The sequence below is a fragment of the Diceros bicornis genome, chromosome 33 (assembly GCF_020826845.1).
Source record: "Diceros bicornis minor isolate mBicDic1 chromosome 33, mDicBic1.mat.cur, whole genome shotgun sequence".
Taxonomy (NCBI): Eukaryota; Metazoa; Chordata; class Mammalia; order Perissodactyla; family Rhinocerotidae; genus Diceros; species Diceros bicornis.
Genome location: NC_080772.1, coordinates 1,576,897 through 1,598,307, shown reverse-complemented (window position 1 = coordinate 1,598,307; position 21,411 = coordinate 1,576,897).

Below are 21,411 nucleotides of genomic sequence, written 5' to 3'. Positions count from 1 at the left end.
CATGCCCCATCTCCCTTACTTCCAGCTAGTAAGGGTCACATAATTCCTAACAAAGTTTTGACACAGATTCCCAATACGGGCATTCAGAACATATAGCACGTTGCTGTAAGCAAGCACATTCTCATTCAAAGTTGCAAGTTACTATGTAGGAACAAGTTTGTATAGGTATTTCAAAGATGCCCAGAACTGAGCTAAACTTGGTATGTCTCCAACTCCTAGAAATAACTTCATGCCCCATCTCCCTTACTTCCAGCTAGTAAGGATCACATAATTCCTAACAAAGTTTTGACACAGATTCCCAATTCGGGCATTCAGAACATATAGCACGTTGCTGTAAGCAAGCACATTCTCATTCAAAGTTGCAAGTTACTATGTAGGAACAAGTTTGTATAGGTATTTCAAAGATGCCCAGAACTGAGCTAAACGTTGTATGTCTCCAACTCCTAGAAATAACTTCATGCCCCATCTCCCTTACTTCCAGCTAGTAAGGATCACATAATTCCTAACAAAGTTTTGACACAGATTCCCAATTCGGGCATTCAGAACATATAGCACGTTGCTGTAAGCAAGCACATTCTCATTCAAAGTTGCAAGTTACTATGTAGGAACAAGTGTGTATAGGTATTTCAAAGATGCCCAGAACTGAGCTAAACGTTGTATGTCTCCAACTCCTAGAAATAACTTCATGCCCCATCTCCCTTACTTCCAGCTAGTAAGGATCACATAATTCCTAAAAATGATTTGACACAGATTCCCAATACGGGCATTCAGAACATATAGCACGTTGCTGTAAGCAAGCACATTCTCATTCAAAGTTGCAAGTTACTATGTAGGAACAAGTTTGTATAGGTATTTCAAAGATGCCCAGAAGTGAGCTAAACGTTGTATGTCTCCAACTCCTAGAAATAACTTCATGCCCCATCTCCCTTACTTCCAGCTAGTAAGGATCACATAATTCCTAACAAAGTTTTGACACAGATTCCCAATACGGGCATTCAGAACATATAGCACGTTGCTGTAAGCAAGCACATTCTCATTCACAGTTGCAAGTTACTATGTAGGAACAAGTTTGTATAGGTATTTCAAAGATGCCCAGAGCTGAGCTAAACGTTGTATGTCTCCAACTCCTAGAAATAACTTCATGCCCCATCTCCCTTACTTCCAGCTAGTAAGGATCACATAATTCCTAACAAAGTTTTGACACAGATTCCCAATTAGGGCATTCAGAACATATAGCACGTTGCTGTAAGCAAGCACATTCTCATTCAAAGATGCAAGTTACTATGTAGGAACAAGTTTGTATAGGACTTTCAAAGATGCCCAGAACTGAGCTGAAGTTTGTATGTCTCCAACTCCTAGAAATAACTTAATGCCCCATCTCCCTTACTTCCAGCTAGTGAGAATCACATAATTCCTAACAAAGTTTTGACACAGATTCCCAATTCGGGCATTCAGAACATATAGCACGTTGCTGTAAGCATTCACATTCTCATTCTAAGAAGCAAGTTACTATGTAGGAACAAGTTTGTATAGGTATTTCAAAGATGCCCAGAACTGAGCTAAACGTTGTATGTCTCCAACTCCTAGAAATAACTTCATGCCCCATCTCCCTTACTTCCAGCTAGTGAGGATCACATAATTCCCAACAAAGTTTTGACACAGATTCCCAATTCGGGCATTCAGAACATATAGCACGTTGCTGTAAGCAAGCACATTCTCATTCAAAGTTGCAAGTTACTATGTAGGAACAAGTTTGTATAGGTATTTCAAAGATGCCCAGAACTGAGCTAAACGTTGTATGTCTGCAACTCCTAGAAAAAACTTCATGCCCCATCTCCCTTACTTCCAGCTAGTAAGGATCACATAATTCCTAACAAAGTTTTGACACAGATTCCCAATTCGGGCATTCAGAACATATAGCAGGTTGCTGTAAGCAAGCACATTCTCATTCAAAGTTGCAAGTTACTATGTAGGAACAAGTTTGTATAGGTATTTCAAAGATGCCCAGAACTGAGCTAAACGTTGTATGTCTCCAACTCCTAGAAATAACTTCATGCCCCATCTCCCTTTCTTCCAGCTAGTAAGGATCACATAATTCCTAACAAAGTTTTGACACAGATTCCCAATTCGGGCATTCAGAACATATAGCACGTTGTTGTAAGCAAGCACATTCTCATTCAAAGTTGCAAGTTACTATGTAGGAACAAGTTTGTATAGGTATTTCAAAGATGCCCAGAACTGAGCTAAACGTTGTATTTCTCCAACTCCTAGAAATAACTTCATGCCCCATCTCCCTTACTTCCAGCTAGTAAGGATCACATAATTCCTAACAAAGTTTTGACACAGATTCCCAATTCGGGCATTCAGAACATATAGCACGTTGCTGTAAGCAAGCACATTCTCATTCAAAGTTGCAAGTTACTATGTAGGAACAAGTTTGTATAGGTATTTCAAAGATGCCCAGAACTGAGCTAAACGTTGTATGTCTCCAAGTCCTAGAAATAACTTCATGCCCCATCTCCCTTACTTCCAGCTAGTAAGGATCACATAATTCCTAACAAAGTTTTGACACAGTTTCCCAATTCGGGCATTCAGAACATATAGCACGTTGCTGTAAGCAAGCACATTCTCATTCAAAGTTGCAAGTTACTATGTAGGAACAAGTTTGTATAGGTATTTCAAAGATGCCCAGAACTGAGCTAAACGTTGTATGTCTCCAACTCCTAGAAATAACTTCATGCCCCATCTCCCTTACTTCCAGCTAGTAAGGATCACATAATTACTAACAAAGTTTTGACACAGATTCCCAATTCGGGCATTCAGAACATATAGCACGTTGCTGTAAGCAAGCACATTCTCATTCAAAGTTGCAAGTTACTATGTAGGAACAAGTTTGTATAGGTATTTCAAAGATGCCCAGAACAGAGCTAAACTTTGTATGTCTCCAACTCCTAGAAATAACTTCATGCCCCAACTCCCTTACTTCCAGCTAGTAAGGATCACATAATTCCTAACAAAGTTTTGACACAGATTCCCAATTCGGGCATTCAGAACATATAGCACGTTGCTGTAAGCAAGCACATTCTCATTCAAAGTTGCAAGTTACTATGTAGGAACAAGTTTGTATAGGTATTTCAAAGATGCCCAGAACTGAGCTAAACGTTGTATGTCTCCAACTCCTAGAAATAACTTCATGCCCCATCTCACTTACTTCCAGCTAGTAAGGATCACATAATTCCTAACAAAGTTTTGACACAGATTCCCAATTCGGGCATTCAGAACATATAGCACGTTGCTGTAAGCAAGCACATTCTCATACAAAGTTGCAAGTTACTATGTAGGAACAAGTTTGTATAGGTATTTCAAAGATGCCCAGAACTGAGCTAAACGTTGTATGTCTCCAACTCCTAGAAATAACTTCATGCCCCATCTCCCTTACTTCCAGCTAGTAAGGATCACATAATTCCTAACAAAGTTTTGACACAGATTCCCAATTCGGGAATTCAGAACATATAGCATGTTGCTGTAAGCAAGCACATTCTAATTCAAAGTTGCAAGTTACTATGTAGGAACAAGTTTCTATAGGTATTTCAAAGATGCCCAGAACTGAGCTAAACGTTGTATGTATCCAACTCCTAGAAATAACTTCATGCCTCATATCCCTTACTTCCAGCTAGTGATGATCACATAATCCCTAACAAAGTTTTGACACAGATTCCCAATACGGACATTCAGAACATATAGCACGTTGCTGTAAGCAAGCACATTCTCATTCAAAGTTGCAAGTTACTATGTAGGAACAAGTTTGTATAGGTATTTCAAAGATGCCCAGAACTGAGCTAAACGTTGTATGTCTCCAACTCCTGGAAATAACTTCATGCCCCATCTCCCTTACTTCCAGCTAGTAAGGATCACATAATTCCTAACAAAGTTTTGACACAGATTCCCAATTCGGGCATTCAGAACATATAGCACGTTGCTGTAAGCAAGCACATTCTCATTAGAAGATGCAAGTTACTATGTAGGAACAAGTTTGTATAGGACTTTCAAAGAAGCCCAGAACTGAGCTGAAGTTTGTATGTCTCCAACTCCTAGAAATAACTTCATGCCCCATCTCCCTTACTTCCAGCTAGTAAGGATCACATAATTCCTAACAAAGTTTTGACACAGATTCCCAATTCGGGCATTCAGAACATATAGCACGTTGCTGTAAGCAAGCACATTCTCATTCAAAGATGCAAGTTACTATGTAGGAACAAGTTTGTATAGGACTTTCAAAGATGCCCAGAACTGAGCTGAAGTTTGTATGTCTCCAACTCCTAGAAATAACTTAATGCCCCATCTCCCTTACTTCCAGCTAGTGAGAATCACATAATTCCTAACAAAGTTTTGACACAGATTCCCAATTCGGGCATTCAGAACATATAGCACGTTGCTGTAAGCATTCACATTCTCATTCTAAGAAGCAAGTTACTATGTAGGAACAAGTTTGTATAGGTATTTCAAAGATGCCCAGAACTGAGCTAAACGTTGTATGTCTCCAACTCCTAGAAATAACTTCATGCCCCATCTCCCTTACTTCCAGCTAGTGAGGATCACATAATTCCCAACAAAGTTTTGACACAGATTCCCAATTCGGGCATTCAGAACATATAGCACGTTGCTGTAAGCAAGCACATTCTCATTCAAAGTTGCAAGTTACTATGTAGGAACAAGTTTGTATAGGTATTTCAAAGATGCCCAGAACTGAGCTAAACGTTGTATGTCTGCAACTCCTAGAAAAAACTTCATGCCCCATCTCCCTTACTTCCAGCTAGTAAGGATCACATAATTCCTAACAAAGTTTTGACACAGATTCCCAATTCGGGCATTCAGAACATATAGCAGGTTGCTGTAAGCAAGCACATTCTCATTCAAAGTTGCAAGTTACTATGTAGGAACAAGTTTGTATAGGTATTTCAAAGATGCCCAGAACTGAGCTAAACGTTGTATGTCTCCAACTCCTAGAAATAACTTCATGCCCCATCTCCCTTTCTTCCAGCTAGTAAGGATCACATAATTCCTAACAAAGTTTTGACACAGACTCCCAATTCGGGCATTCAGAACATATAGCACGTTGTTGTAAGCAAGCACATTCTCATTCAAAGTTGCAAGTTACTATGTAGGAACAAGTTTGTATAGGTATTTCAAAGATGCCCAGAACTGAGCTAAACGTTGTATTTCTCCAACTCCTAGAAATAACTTCATGCCCCATCTCCCTTACTTCCAGCTAGTAAGGATCACATAATTCCTAACAAAGTTTTGACACAGATTCCCAATTCGGGCATTCAGAACATATAGCACGTTGCTGTAAGCAAGCACATTCTCATTCAAAGTTGCAAGTTACTATGTAGGAACAAGTTTGTATAGGTATTTCAAAGATGCCCAGAACTGAGCTAAACGTTGTATGTCTCCAAGTCCTAGAAATAACTTCATGCCCCATCTCCCTTACTTCCAGCTAGTAAGGATCACATAATTCCTAACAAAGTTTTGACACAGTTTCCCAATTCGGGCATTCAGAACATATAGCACGTTGCTGTAAGCAAGCACATTCTCATTCAAAGTTGCAAGTTACTATGTAGGAACAAGTTTGTATAGGTATTTCAAAGATGCCCAGAACTGAGCTAAACGTTGTATGTCTCCAACTCCTAGAAATAACTTCATGCCCCATTTCCCTTACTTCCAGCTAGTGAGGATCACATAATCCCTAACAAAGTTTTGACACAGATTCCCAATACGGACATTCAGAACATATAGCACGTTGCTGTAAGCAAGCACATTCTCATTCAAAGTTGCAAGTTACTATGTAGGAACAAGTTTGTATAGGTATTTCAAAGATGCCCAGAACTGAGCTAAACGTTGTATGTCTCCAACTCCTAGAAATAACTTCATGCCCCATTTCCCTTACTTCCAGCTAGTAAGGATCACATAAATCCTAACAAAGTTTTGACACAGATTCCCAATTCGGTCATTCAGAACATATAGCATGTTGCTGTAAGCAAGCACATTCTAATTCAAAGTTGCAAGTTACTATGTAGGAACAAGTTTTTATAGGTATTTCAAAGATGCCCAGAACTGAGCTAAACGTTGTATGTCTCCAACTCCTAGAAATAACTTCATGCCCCATTTCCCTTACTTCCAGCTAGTGAGGATCACATAATCCCTAACAAAGTTTTGACACAGATTCCCAATACGGACATTCAGAACATATAGCACGTTGCTGTAAGCAAGCACATTCTCATTCAAAGATGCAAGTTACTATGTAGGAACAAGTTTGTATAGGACTGTCAAAGATGCCCAGAACTGAGCTGAAGTTTGTATGTCTCCAACTCCTAGAAATAACTTCATGCCCCATCTCCCTTACTTCCAGCTAGTGAGGATCACATAATTCCTAACAAAGTTTTGACACAGATTCCCAATTCGGGCATTCAGAACATATAGCACGTTGCTGTAAGCAAGCACATTCTCATTCTAAGAAGCAAGTTACTATGTAGGAACAAGTTTGTATAGGTATTTCAAAGATACCCAGAACTGAGCTAAACGTTGTATGTCTCCAACTCCTAGAAATAACTTCATGCCCCATCTCCCTTACTTCCAGCTAGTGAGGATCACATAATTCCTAACAAAGTTTTGACACAGGTTCCCAATTCGGGCATTCAGAACATATAGCACGTTGCTGTAAGCAAGCACATTCTCATTCAAAGTTGCAAGTTACTATGTAGGAACAAGTTTGTATAGGTATTTCAAAGATGCCCAGAACTGAGCTAAACGTTGTATGTCTCCAACTCCTAGAAATAACTTCATGCCCCATCTCCCTTACTTCCAGCTAGTAAGGATCACATAATTCCTAACAAAGTTTTGACACAGATTCCCAATTCGGGCATTCAGAACATATAGCACGTTGCTGTAAGCAAGCACATTCTCATTCAAAGTTGCAAGTTACTATGTAGGAACAAGTTTGTATAGGTATTTCAAAAATGCCCAGAACTGAGCTGAACTTGGTATGTCTCCAACTCCTAGAAATAACTTCATGCCCCATCTCCCTTACTTCCAGCTAGTAAGGATCACATAATTCCTAACAAAGTTTTGACACAGATTCCCAATTCGGGCATTCAGAACATATAGCACGTTGCTGTAAGCAAGCACATTCTCATTCAAAGTTGCAAGTTACTATGTAGGAACAAGTTTGTATAGGTATTTCAAAGATGCCCAGAACTGAGCTAAACTTGGTATGTCTCCAACTCCTAGAAATAACTTCATGCCCCATCTCCCTTACTTCCAGCTAGTAAGGATCACATAATTCCTAACAAAGTTTTGACACAGATTCCCAATTCGGGCATTCAGAACATATAGCACGTTGCTGTAAGCAAGCACATTCTCATTCAAAGTTGCAAGTTACTATGTAGGAACAAGTTTGTATAGGTATTTCAAAGATGCCCAGAACTGAGCTAAACGTTGTATGTCTGCAACTCCTAGAAATAACTTCATGCCCCATCTCCCTTACTTCCAGCTAGTAAGGATCACATAATTCCTAACAAAGTTTTGACACAGATTCCCAATTCGGGCATTCAGAACATATAGCACGTTGCTGTAAGCAAGCACATTCTCATTCAAAGTTGCAAGTTACTATGTAGGAACAAGTTTGTATAGGTATTTCAAAGATGCCCAGAACTGAGCTAAACTTGGTATGTGTCCAACTCCTAGAAATAACTTCATGCCCCATCTCCCTTACTTCCAGCTAGTAAGGATCACATAATTCCTAACAAAGTTTTGACACAGATTCCCAATTCGGGCATTCAGAACATATAGCACGTTGCTGTAAGCAAGCACATTCTCATTCAAAGTTGCAAGTTACTATGTAGGAACAAGTTTGTATAGGTATTTCAAAGATGCCCAGAACTGAGCTAAACGTTGTATGTCTCCAACTCCTAGAAATAACTTCATGCCCCATCTCACTTACTTCCAGCTAGTAAGGATCACATAATTCCTAACAAAGTTTTGACACAGATTCCCAATTCGGGCATTCAGAACATATAGCACGTTGCTGTAAGCAAGCACATTATCATTCAAAGTTGCAAGTTACTATGTAGGAACAAGTTTGTATAGGTATTTCAAAGATGCCCAGAACTGAGCTAAACGTTGTATGTCTCCAACTCCTAGAAATATCTTCATGCCCCATCTCCCTTACTTCCAGCTAGTAAGGATCACATAATTCCTAACAAAGTTTTAACACAGATTCCCAATTCGGGCATTCAGAACATATAGCACGTTGCTGTAAGCAAGCACATTCTCATTCAAAGTTGCAAGTTACTATGTAGGAACAAGTTTGTATAGGTATTTCAAAGATGCCCAGAACTGAGCTAAACGTTGTATGTCTCCAACTGCTAGAAATGACTTCATGCCCCATCTCCCTTACTTCCAGCTAGTAAGGATCACATAATTCCTAACAAAGTTTTGACACAGATTCCCAATTCGGGCATTCAGAACATATAGCACGTTGTTGTAAGCAAGCACATTCTCATTCAAAGTTGCAAGTTACTATGTAGGAACAAGTTTGTATACGTATTTCAAAGATGCCCAGAACTGAGCTAAACGTTGTATATCTGCAACTCCTAGAAATAACTTCATGCCTCATCTCCCTTACTTCCAGCTATTAAGGATCACATAAATCCTAACAAAGTTTTGACAGATTCGCAATTCGGGCATTCAGAACATATAGCCCGTTGCTGTAAGCAAGCACATTCTCATTCAAAGTTGCAAGTTACTAAGTAGGAACAAGTTTGTATAGGTATTTCCAAGATGCCCAGAACTGAGCTAAACGTTGTATGTCTGCAACTCCTAGAAATAACTTCATGCCCCATCTCCCTTACTTCCAGCTAGTAAGGATCACATAATTCCTAACAAAGTTTTGACACAGATTCCCAATTCGGGCATTCAGAACATATAGCACGTTGCTGTAAGCAAGCACATTCTCATTCAAAGTTGCAAGTTACTATGTAGGAACAAGTTTGTATAGGTATTTCAAAGATGCCCAGAACTGAGCTAAACTTTGTATGTGTCCAACTCCTAGAAATAACTTCATGCCCCATCTCCCTTACTTCCAGCTAGTAAGGATCACATAATTCCTAACAAAGTTTTGACACAGATTCCCAATTCGGGCATTCAGAACATATAGCACGTTGCTGTAAGCAAGCACATTCTCATTCAAAGTTGCAAGTTACTATGTAGGAACAAGTTTGTATAGGTATTTCAAAGATGCCCAGAACTGAGCTAAACGTTGTATGTCTCCAACTCCTAGAAATAACTTCATGCCCCATCTCCCTTACTTCCAGCTAGTAAGGATCACATAATTCCTAACAAAGTTTTGACACAGATTCCCAATTCGGGCATTCAGAACATATAGCACGTTGCTGTAAGCAAGCACATTCTCATTTAAAGTTGCAAGTTACTATGTAGGAACAAGTTTGTATAGGTATTTCAAAGATGCCCAGAACTGAGCTAAACGTTGTATGTGTCCAAACTCTAGAAATAACTTCATGCCCCATCTCCCTTACTTCCATCTAGTAAGGATCACATAATTCCTAACAAAGTTTTGACACAGATTCCCAATTCAGGCATTCAGAACATATAGCACGTTGCTGTAAGCAAGCACATTCTCATTCAAAATTGCAAGTTACTATGTAGGAACAAGTTTGTATAGGTATTTCAAAGATGCCCAGAACTGAGCTAAAAGTTGTAAGTCTCCAACTCCTAGAAATAACTTCATGCCCCATCTCCCTTACTTACAGCTTGGAAGGATCACATAATCCTAACAAAGTTTTGACACAGATTGCAAATTCGGGCATTCAGAACATATAGCACGTTGCTGTAAGCAAGCACATTCTCATTCTAAGAAGCAACTTACTATGTAGGAACGAGTTTGTATAGGTAGTTCAAAGATGCCCAGAACTGAGCTGAACTTGGTATGTGTCCAACCTCTAGAAATAACTTCATGCCCCAACTCACTTACTTCCAGCTGGTAATGATCACATAATTCCTAACAAAGTTTTGACACAGATTCCCAATTCGGGCATTCAGAACATATAGCACGTTGCTGTAAGCAAGCACATTCTCATTCAAAGTTGCAAGTTACTATGTAGGAACAAGTTTGTATAGGTATTTCAAAGATGCCCAGAACTGAGCTAAACGTTGTATGTCTGCAACTGCTAGAAATAACTTCATGCCCCATCTCCCTTACTTCCATCTAGTAAGGATCACATAATTCCTAACAAAGTTTTGACACAGATTCCCAATTCGGGCATTCAGAACATATAGCACGTTGCTGTAAGCAAGCACATTCTCATTCAAAGTTGCAAGTTACTATGTAGGAACAAGTTTGTATAGGTATTTCAAAGATGCCCAGAGCTGAGCTAAACGTTGTATGTCTCCAACTCCTAGAAATAACTTCATGCCCCATCTCCCTTACTTCCAGCTAGTAAGGATCACATAATTCCTAACAAAGTTTTGACACAGATTCCCAATTCGGGCATTCAGAACATATAGCACGTTGCTGTAAGCAAGCACATTCTCATTCAAAGTTGCAAGTTACTATGTAGGAACAAGTGTGTATAGGTATTTCAAAGATGCCCAGAACTGAGCTAAACGTTGCATGTCTCCAACTCATAGAAATAACTTCATGCCCCATCTCCCTTACTTCCAGCTAGTAAGGATCACATAATTCCTAACAAAGTTTTGACACAGATTCCCAATTCGGGCATTCAGAACATATAGCACGTTGCTGTAAGCAAGCACATTCTCATTCAAAGTTGCAAGTTACTATGTAGGAACAAGTTTGTATAGGTATTTCAAAGATGCCCAGAACTGAGCTAAACGTTGTATGTCTCCAACTCCTAGAAATAACTTCATGCCCCATCTCCCTTACTTCCAGCTAGTAAGGATCACATAATTCCTAACAAAGTTTTGACACAGATTCCCAATTCGGGCATTCAGAACATATAGCACGTTGCTGTAAGCAAGCACATTCTCATTCAAAGTTGCAAGTTACTATGTAGGAACAAGTTTGTATAGGTATTTCAAAGATGCCCAGAACTGAGCTAAACGTTGTATGTCTCCAACTCCTAGAAATAACTTCATGCCCCATCTCCCTTACTTCCAGCTAGTAAGGATCACATAATTCCTAACAAAGTTTTGACACAGATTCCCAATTCGGGCATTCAGAACATATAGCACGTTGCTGTAAGCAAGCACATTCTCATTCAAAGTTGCAAGTTACTATGTAGGAACAAGTGTGTATAGGTATTTCAAAGATGCCCAGAACTGAGCTAAACGTTGTATGTCTCCAACTCCTAGAAATAACTTCATGCCCCATCTCCCTTACTTCCAGCTAGTAAGGATCACATAATTCCTAAAAATGTTTTGACACAGATTCCCAATACGGGCATTCAGAACATATAGCACGTTGCTGTAAGCAAGCACATTCTCATTCAAAGTTGCAAGTTACTATGTAGGAACAAGTTTGTATAGGTATTTCAAAGATGCCCAGAAGTGAGCTAAACGTTGTATGTCTCCAACTCCTAGAAATAACTTCATGCCCCATCTCCCTAACTTCCAGCTAGTAAGGATCACATAATTCCTAACAAAGTTTTGACACAGATTCCCAATTAGGGCATTCAGAACATATAGCACGTTGCTGTAAGCAAGCACATTCTCATTCAAAGTTGCAAGTTACTATGTAGGAACAAGTTTGTATAGGTATTTCAAAGATGCCCAGAGCTGAGCTAAACGTTGTATGTCTCCAACTCCTAGAAATAACTTCATGCCCCATCTCCCTTACTTCCAGCTAGTAAGGATCACATAATTCCTAACAAAGTTTTGACACAGATTCCCAATTAGGGCATTCAGAACATATAGCACGTTGCTGTAAGCAAGCACATTCTCATTCAAAGATGCAAGTTACTATGTAGGAACAAGTTTGTATAGGACTTTCAAAGATGCCCAGAACTGAGCTGAAGTTTGTATGTCTCCAACTCCTAGAAATAACTTCATGCCCCATCTCCCTTACTTCCAGCTAGTGAGAATCACATAATTCCTAACAAAGTTTTGACACAGATTCCCAATTCGGGCATTCAGAACATATAGCACGTTGCTGTAAGCATTCACATTCTCATTCTAAGAAGCAAGTTACTATGTAGGAACAAGTTTGTATAGGTATTTCAAAGATGCCCAGAACTGAGCTAAACGTTGTATGTCTCCAACTCCTAGAAATAACTTCATGCCCCATCTCCCTTACTTCCAGCTAGTGAGGATCACATAATTCCTAACAAAGTTTTGACACAGATTCCCAATTCGGGCATTCAGAACATATAGCACGTTGCTGTAAGCAAGCACATTCTCATTCAAAGTTGCAAGTTACTATGTAGGAACAAGTTTGTATAGGTATTTCAAAGATGCCCAGAACTGAGCTAAACGTTGTATGTCTGCAACTCCTAGAAATAACTTCATGCCCCATCTCCCTTACTTCCAGCTAGTAAGGATCACATAATTCCTAACAAAGTTTTGACACAGATTCCCAATTCGGGCATTCAGAACATATAGCAGGTTGCTGTAAGCAAGCACATTCTCATTCAAAGTTGCCAGTTACTATGTAGGAACAAGTTTGTATAGGTATTTCAAAGATGCCCAGAACTGAGCTAAACGTTGTATGTCTCCAACTCCTAGAAATAACTTCATGCCCCATCTCCCTTACTTCCAGCTAGTAAGGATCACATAATTCCTAACAAAGTTTTGACACAGATTCCCAATTCGGGCATTCAGAACATATAGCACGTTGCTGTAAGCAAGCACATTCTCATTCAAAGTTGCAAGTTACTATGTAGGAACAAGTTTGTATAGGTATTTCAAAGATGCCCAGAACTGAGCTAAACGTTGTATGTCTCCAACTCCTAGAAATAACTTCATGCCCCATCTCCCTTACTTCCAGCTAGTAAGGATCACATAATTCCTAACAAAGTTTTGACACAGATTCCCAATTCGGGCATTCAGAACATATAGCACGTTGCTGTAAGCAAGCACATTCTCATTCAAAGTTGCAAGTTACTATGTAGGAACAAGTTTGTATAGGTATTTCAAAGATGCCCAGAACTGAGCTAAACGTTGTATGTCTGCAACTCCTAGAAATAACTTCATGCCCCATCTCCCTTTCTTCCAGCTAGTAAGGATCACATAATTCCTAACAAAGTTTTGACACAGATTCCCAATTCGGGCATTCAGAACATATAGCACGTTGCTGTAAGCAAGCACATTCTCATTCAAAGTTGCAAGTTACTATGTAGGAACAAGTTTGTATAGGTATTTCAAAGATGCCCAGAACTGAGCTAAAAGTTGTATGTCTCCAACTCCTAGAAATAACTTCATGCCCCATCTCCCTTACTTACAGCTTGGAAGGATCACATAATCCTAACAAAGTTTTGACACAGATTGCAAATTCGGGCATTCAGAACATATAGCACGTTGCTGTAAGCAAGCACATTCTCATTCTAAGAAGCAACTTACTATGTAGGAACGAGTTTGTATAGGTAGTTCAAAGATGCCCAGAACTGAGCTGAACTTGGTATGTGTCCAACCTCTAGAAATAACTTCATGCCCCAACTCACTTACTTCCAGCTGGTAATGATCACATAATTCCTAACAAAGTTTTGACACAGATTCCCAATTCGGGCATTCAGAACATATAGCACGTTGCTGTAAGCAAGCACATTCTCATTCAAAGTTGCAAGTTACTATGTAGGAACAAGTTTGTATAGGTATTTCAAAGATGCCCAGAACTGAGCTAAACGTTGTATGTCTGCAACTCCTAGAAATAACTTCATGCCCCATCTCCCTTACTTCCATCTAGTAAGGATCACATAATTCCTAACAAAGTTTTGACACAGATTCCCAATTCGGGCATTCAGAACATATAGCACGTTGCTGTAAGCAAGCACATTCTCATTCAAAGTTGCAAGTTACTATGTAGGAACAAGTTTGTATAGGTATTTCAAAGATGCCCAGAACTGAGCTAAACGTTGTATGTCTCCAACTCCTAGAAATAACTTCATGCCCCATCTCCCTTACTTCCAGCTAGTAAGGATCACATAATTCCTAACAAAGTTTTGACACAGATTCCCAATTCGGGCATTCAGAACATATAGCACGTTGCTGTAAGCAAGCAGATTCTCATTCAAAGATGCAAGTTACTATGTAGGAACAAGTTTGTATAGGTATTTCAAAGATGCCCAGAACTGAGCTAAACGTTGTATGTCTCCAACTCCTAGAAATAACTTCATGCCCCATCTCCCTTACTTCCAGCTAGTAAGGATCACATAATTCCTAAAAATGTTTTGACACAGATTCCCAATACGGGCATTCAGAACATATAGCACGTTGCTGTAAGCAAGCACATTCTCATTCAAAGTTGCAAGTTACTATGTAGGAACAAGTTTGTATAGGTATTTCAAAGATGCCGAGAAGTGAGCTAAACGTTGTATGTCTCCAACTCCTAGAAATAACTTCATGCCCCATCTCCCTTACTTCCAGCTAGTAAGGATCACATACTTCCTAACAAAGTTTGACACAGATTCCCAATTCGGGCATTCACAACATATAGCACGTTGCTGTAAGCAAGCACATTCTCATTCAAAGTTGCAAGTTACTATGTAGGAACAAGTTTGTATAGGTATTTCAAAGATGCCCAGAACTGAGCTAAACGTTGTATGTCTCCAACTCCTAGAAATAACTTCATGCCCCATCTCCCTTACTTCCAGCTAGTAAGGATCACATAATTCCTAACAAAGTTTTGACACAGATTCCCAATTCGGGCATTCAGAACATATAGCACGTTGCTGTAAGCAAGCACATTCTCATTCAAAGTTGCAAGTTACTATGTAGGAACAAGTGTGTATAGGTATTTCAAAGATGCCCAGAACTGAGCTAAACGTTGTATGTCTCCAACTCCTAGAAATAACTTCATGCCCCATCACCCTTACTTCCAGCTAGTAAGGATCACATAATTCCTAAAAATGTTTTGACACAGATTCCCAATACGGGCATTCAAAACATATAGCACGTTGCTGTAAGCAAGCACATTCTCATTCAAAGTTGCAAGTTACTATGTAGGAACAAGTTTGTATAGGTATTTCAAAGATGCCCAGAAGTGAGCTAAACGTTGAATGTCTCCAACTCCTAGAAATAACTTCATGCCCCATCTCCCTTACTTCCAGCTAGTAAGGATCACATAATTCCTAACAAAGTTTTGACACAGATTCCCAATTAGGGCATTCAGAACATATAGCACGTTGCTGTAAGCAAGCACATTCTCATTCAAAGTTGCAAGTTACTATGTAGGAACAAGTTTGTATAGGTATTTCAAAGATGCCCAGAGCTGAGCTAAACGTTGTATGTCTCCAACTCCTAGAAATAACTTCATGCCCCATCTCCCTTACTTCCAGCTAGTAAGGATCACATAATTCCTAACAAAGTTTTGACACAGATTCCCAATTAGGGCATTCAGAACATATAGCATGTTGCTGTAAGCAAGCACATTCTCATTCAAAGATGCAAGTTACTATGTAGGAACAAGTTTGTATAGGACTTTCAAAGATGCCCAGAACTGAGCTGAAGTTTGTATGTCTCCAACTCCTAGAAATAACTTCATGCCCCATCTCCCTTACTTCCAGCTAGTGAGAATCACATAATTCCTAACAAAGTTTTGACACAGATTCCCAATTCGGGCATTCAGAACATATAGCACGTTGCTGTAAGCATTCACATTCTCATTCTAAGAAGCAAGTTACTAAGTAGGAACAAGTTTGTATAGGTATTTCAAAGATGCCCAGAACTGAGCTAAACGTTGTATGTCTCCAACTCCTAGATATAACTTCATGCCCCATCTCCCTTACTTCCAGCTAGTGAGGATCACATAATTCCTAACAAAGTTTTGACACAGATTCCCAATTCGGGCATTCAGAACATATAGCACGTTGCTGTAAGCAAGCACATTCTCATTCAAAGTTGCAAGTTACTATGTAGGAACAAGTTTGTATAGGTATTTCAAAGATGCCCAGAACTGAGCTAAACGTTGTATGTCTGCAACTCCTAGAAATAACTTCATGCCCCATCTCCCTTACTTCCAGCTAGTAAGGATCACATAATTCCTAACAAAGTTTTGACACAGATTCCCAATTCGGGCATTCAGAACATATAGCAGGTTGCTGTAAGCAAGCACATTCTCAATCAAAGTTGCAAGTTACTATGTAGGAACAAGTTTGTATAGGTATTTCAAAGATGCCCAGAACTGAGCTAAACGTTGTATGTCTCCAACTCCTAGAAATAACTTCATGCCACATCTCCCTTACTTCCAGCTAGTAAGGATCACATAATTCCTAACAAAGTTTTGACACAGATTCCCAATTCGGGCATTCAGAACATATAGCACGTTGCTGTAAGCAAGCACATTCTCATTCAAAGTTGCAAGTTACTATGTAGGAACAAGTTTGTATAGGTATTTCAAAGATGCCCAGAACTGAGCTAAACGTTGTATGTCTCCAACTCCTAGAAATAACTTCATGCCCCATCTCCCTTACTTCCAGCTAGTAAGGATCACATAATTCCTAACAAAGTTTTGACACAGATTCCCAATTCGGGCATTCAGAACATATAGCACGTTGCTGTAAGCAAGCACATTCTCATTCAAAGTTGCAAGTTACTATGTAGGAACAAGTTTGTATAGGTATTTCAAAGATGCCCAGAACTGAGCTAAACGTTGTATGTCTGCAACTCCTAGAAATAACTTCATGCCCCATCTCCCTTTCTTCCAGCTAGTAAGGATCACATAATTCCTAACAAAGTTTTGACACAGATTGCCAATTCGGGCATTCAGAACATATAGCACGTTGCTGTAAGCAAGCACATTCTCATTCAAAGTTGCAAGTTACTATGTAGGAACAAGTTTGTATAGGTATTTCAAAGATGCCCAGAACTGAGCTAAACGTTGTATGTCTCCAACTCCTAGAAATAACTTCATGCCCCATCTCCCTTACTTCCAGCTAGTAAGGATCACATAATTCCTAACAAAGTTTTGACACAGATTCCCAATTCGGGCATTCAGAACATATAGCACGTTGCTGTAAGCAAGCACATTCTCATTCAAAGTTGCAAGTTACTATGTAGGAACAAGTTTGTATAGGTATTTCAAAGATGCCCAGAACTGAGCTAAACGTTGTATGTCTCCAAGTCCTAGAAATAACTTCATGCCCCATCTCCCTTACATCCAGCTAGTAAGGATCACATAATTCCTAACAAAGTTTTGACACAGATTCCCAATTCGGGCATTCAGAACATATAGCACGTTGCTGTAAGCAAGCACATTCTCATTCAAAGTTGCAAGTTACTATGTAGGAACAAGTTTGTATAGGTATTTCAAAGATGCCCAGAACTGAGCTAAACGTTGTATGTCTCCAACTCCTAGAAATAACTTCATGCCCCATCTCCCTTACTTCCAGCTAGTAAGGATCACATAATTCCTAACAAAGTTTTGACACAGATTCCCAATTCGGGCATTCAGCACATATAGCACGTTGCTGTAAGCAAGCACATTCTCATTCAAAGTTGCAAGTTACTATGTAGGAACAAGTTTGTATAGGTATTTCAAAGATGCCCAGAACAGAGCTAAACTTTGTATGTCTCCAACTCCTAGAAATAACTTCATGCCCCAACTCCCTTACTTCCAGCTAGTAAGGATCACATAATTCCTAACAAAGTTTTGACACAGATTCCCAATTCGGGCATTCAGAACATATAGCACGTTGCTGTAAGCAAGCACATTCTCATTCAAAGTTGCAAGTTACTATGTAGGAACAAGTTTGTATAGGTATTTCAAAGATGCCCAGAACTGAGCTAAACGTTGTATGTCTCCAACTCCTAGAAATAACTTCATGCCCCATCTCACTTACTTCCAGCTAGTAAGGATCACATAATTCCTAACAAAGTTTTGACACAGATTCCCAATTCGGGCATTCAGAACATATAGCACGTTGCTGTAAGCAAGCACATTCTCATACAAAGTTGCAAGTTACTATGTAGGAACAAGTTTGTATAGGTATTTCAAAGATGCCCAGAACTGAGCTAAACGTTGTATGTCTCCAACTCCTAGAAATAACTTCATGCCCCATCTCCCTTACTTCCAGCTAGTAAGGATCACATAATTCCTAACAAAGTTTTGACACAGATTCCCAATTCGGGAATTCAGAACATATAGCATGTTGCTGTAAGCAAGCACATTCTAATTCAAAGTTGCAAGTTACTATGTAGAAACAAGTTTGTATAGGTATTTCAAAGATGCCCAGAACTGAGCTAAACGTTGTATGTATCCAACTCCTAGAAATAACTTCATGCCTCATCTCCCTTACTTCCAGCTAGTGATGATCACATAATCCCTAACAAATTTTTGACACAGATTCCCAATACGGACATTCAGAACTTATAGCACGTTGCTGTAAGCAAGCACATTCTCATTCAAAGTTGCAAGTTACTATGTAGGAACAAGTTTGTATAGGTATTTCAAAGATGCCCAGAACTGAGCTAAACGATGTATGTCTCCAACTCCTAGAAATAACTTCATGCCCCATCTCCCTTACTTCCAGCTAGTAAGGATCACATAATTCCTAACAAAGTTTTGACACAGATTCCCAATTCGGGCATTCAGAACATATAGCACGTTGCTGTAAGCAAGCACATTCTCATTCAAAGTTGCAAGTTACTATGTAGGAACAAGTTTGTATAGGTATTTCAAAGATGCCCAGAACTGAGCTAAACGTTGTATGTCTGCAACTCCTAGAAATAACTTCATGCCCCATCTCCCTTACTTCCAGCTAGTAAGGATCACATAATTCCTAACAAAGTTTTGACACAGATTCCCAATTCGGGCATTCAGAACATATAGCACGTTGCTGTAAGCACGCACATTCTCATTCAAAGTTGCAAGTTACTATGTAGGAACAAGTTTGTATAGGTATTTCAAAGATGCCCAGAACTGAGCTAAACGTTGTATGTCTCCAACTCCTAGAAATAACTTCATGCCCCATCTCCCTTACTTCCAGCTAGTAAGGATCACATAATTCCTAACAAAGTTTTGACACAGATTCCCAATTCGGGCATTCAGAACATATAGCACGTTGCTGTAAGCAAGCACATTCTCATTCAAAGTTGCAAGTTACTATGTAGGAACAAGTTTGTATAGGTATTTCAAAGATGCCCAGAACTGAGCTAAACGTTGTATGTCTCCAACTCCTAGAAATAACTTCATGCCCCATCTCCCTTACTTCCAGCTAGTAAGGATCACATAATTCCTAACAAAGTTTTGACACAGATTCCCAATTCGGGCATTCAGAACATATAGCACGTTGCTGTAAGCAAGCACATTCTCATTCAAAGTTGCAAGTTACTATGTAGGAACAAGTTTGTATAGGTATTTTAAAGATGCCCAGAACTGAGCTAAACTTGGTATGTGTCCAATCTCTAGAAATAACTTCATGCCCCAACTCCCTTACTTCCAGCTAGTAAGGATCACATAATTCCTAACAAAGTTTTGACACAGATTCCCAATTCGGGCATTCAGAACATATAGCACGTTGCTGTAAGCAAGCACATTCTCATTAAAAGTTGCAAGTTACTATGTAGGAACAAGTTTGTATAGGTATTTCAAAGATGCCCAGAACTGAGCTAAACGTTGTATGTCTCCAACTCCTAGAAATAACTTGATGCCCCATCTCCATTACTTCCAGCTAGTAAGGATCACATAATTTCTAAAAAAGTTTTGACAAAGATTCCCAATTCGGGCATTCAGAACATATAGCACGTTGCTGTAAGCAAGCACATTCTCATTCAAAGTTGCAAGTTACTATGTAGGAACAAGTTTGTATAGGTATTTCAAAGATGCCCAGAACTGAGCTAAACGTTGTATGTCTCCAACTCCTAGAAATAACTTCATGCCCCATCTCCCTTACTTCCAGCTAGTAAGGATCACATAAATCCTAACAAAGTTTTGACACAGATTCCCAATTCGGTCATTCAGAACATATAGCATGTTGCTGTAAGCAAGCACATTCTAATTCAAAGTTGCAAGTTACTATGTAGGAACAAGTTTTTATAGGTATTTCAAAGATGCCCAGAACTGAGCTAAACGTTGTATGTCTCCAACTCCTAGAAATAACTTCATGCCCCATTTCCCTTACTTCCAGCTAGTGAGGATCACATAATCCCTAACAAAGTTTTGACACAGATTCCCAATACGGACATTCAGAACATATAGCACGTTGCTGTAAGCAAGCACATTCTCATTCAAAGTTGCAAGTTACTATGTAGGAACAAATTTGTATAGGTATTTCAAAGATGCCCAGAACTGAGCTAAACGTTGTATGTCTCCAACTCCTGGAAATAACTTCATGCCCCATCTCCCTTACTTGCAGCTAGTAAGGATAACATAATTCCTAACAAAGTTTTGACACAGATTCCCAATTCGGGCATTCAGAACATATAGCACGTTGCTGTAAGCAAGCACATTCTCATTCAAAGATGCAAGTTACTATGTAGGAACAAGTTTGTATAGGACTGTCAAAGATGCCCAGAACTGAGCTGAAGTTTGTATGTCTCCAACTCCTAGAAATAACTTCATGCCCCATCTCCCTTACTTCCAGCTAGTGAGGATCACATAATTCCTAACAAAGTTTTGACACAGATTCCCAATTCGGGCATTCAGAACATATAGCACGTTGCTGTAAGCAAGCTCATTCTCATTCTAAGAAGCAAGTTACTATGTAGGAACAAGTTTGTATAGGTATTTCAAAGATGCCCAGAACTGAGCTAAACGTTGTATGTCTCCAACTCCTAGAAATAACTTCATGCCCCATCTCCCTTACTTCCAGCTAGTGAGGATCACATAATTCCTAACAAAGTTTTGACACAGGTTCCCAATTCGGGCATTCAGAACATATAGCACGTTGCTGTAAGCAAGCACATTCTCATTCTAAGAAGCAACTTACTATGTAGGAACGAGTTTGTATAGGTAGTTCAAAGATGCCCAGAACTGAGCTAAACGTTGTATGTCTCCAACTCCTAGAAATAACTTCATTCCCCATCTCCCTTACTTCCAGCTAGTAAGGATCACATAATTCCTAACAAAGTTCTGACACAGAATCCCAAATCGGGCATTCAGAACATATAGCACGTTGCTGTAAGCAAGCATATTCTCATTCAAAGTTGCATGTTACTATGTAGGAACAAGTTTGTATAGGTATTTCAAAGATGCCCAGAACTGAGCTAAACGTTGTATGTCTGCAG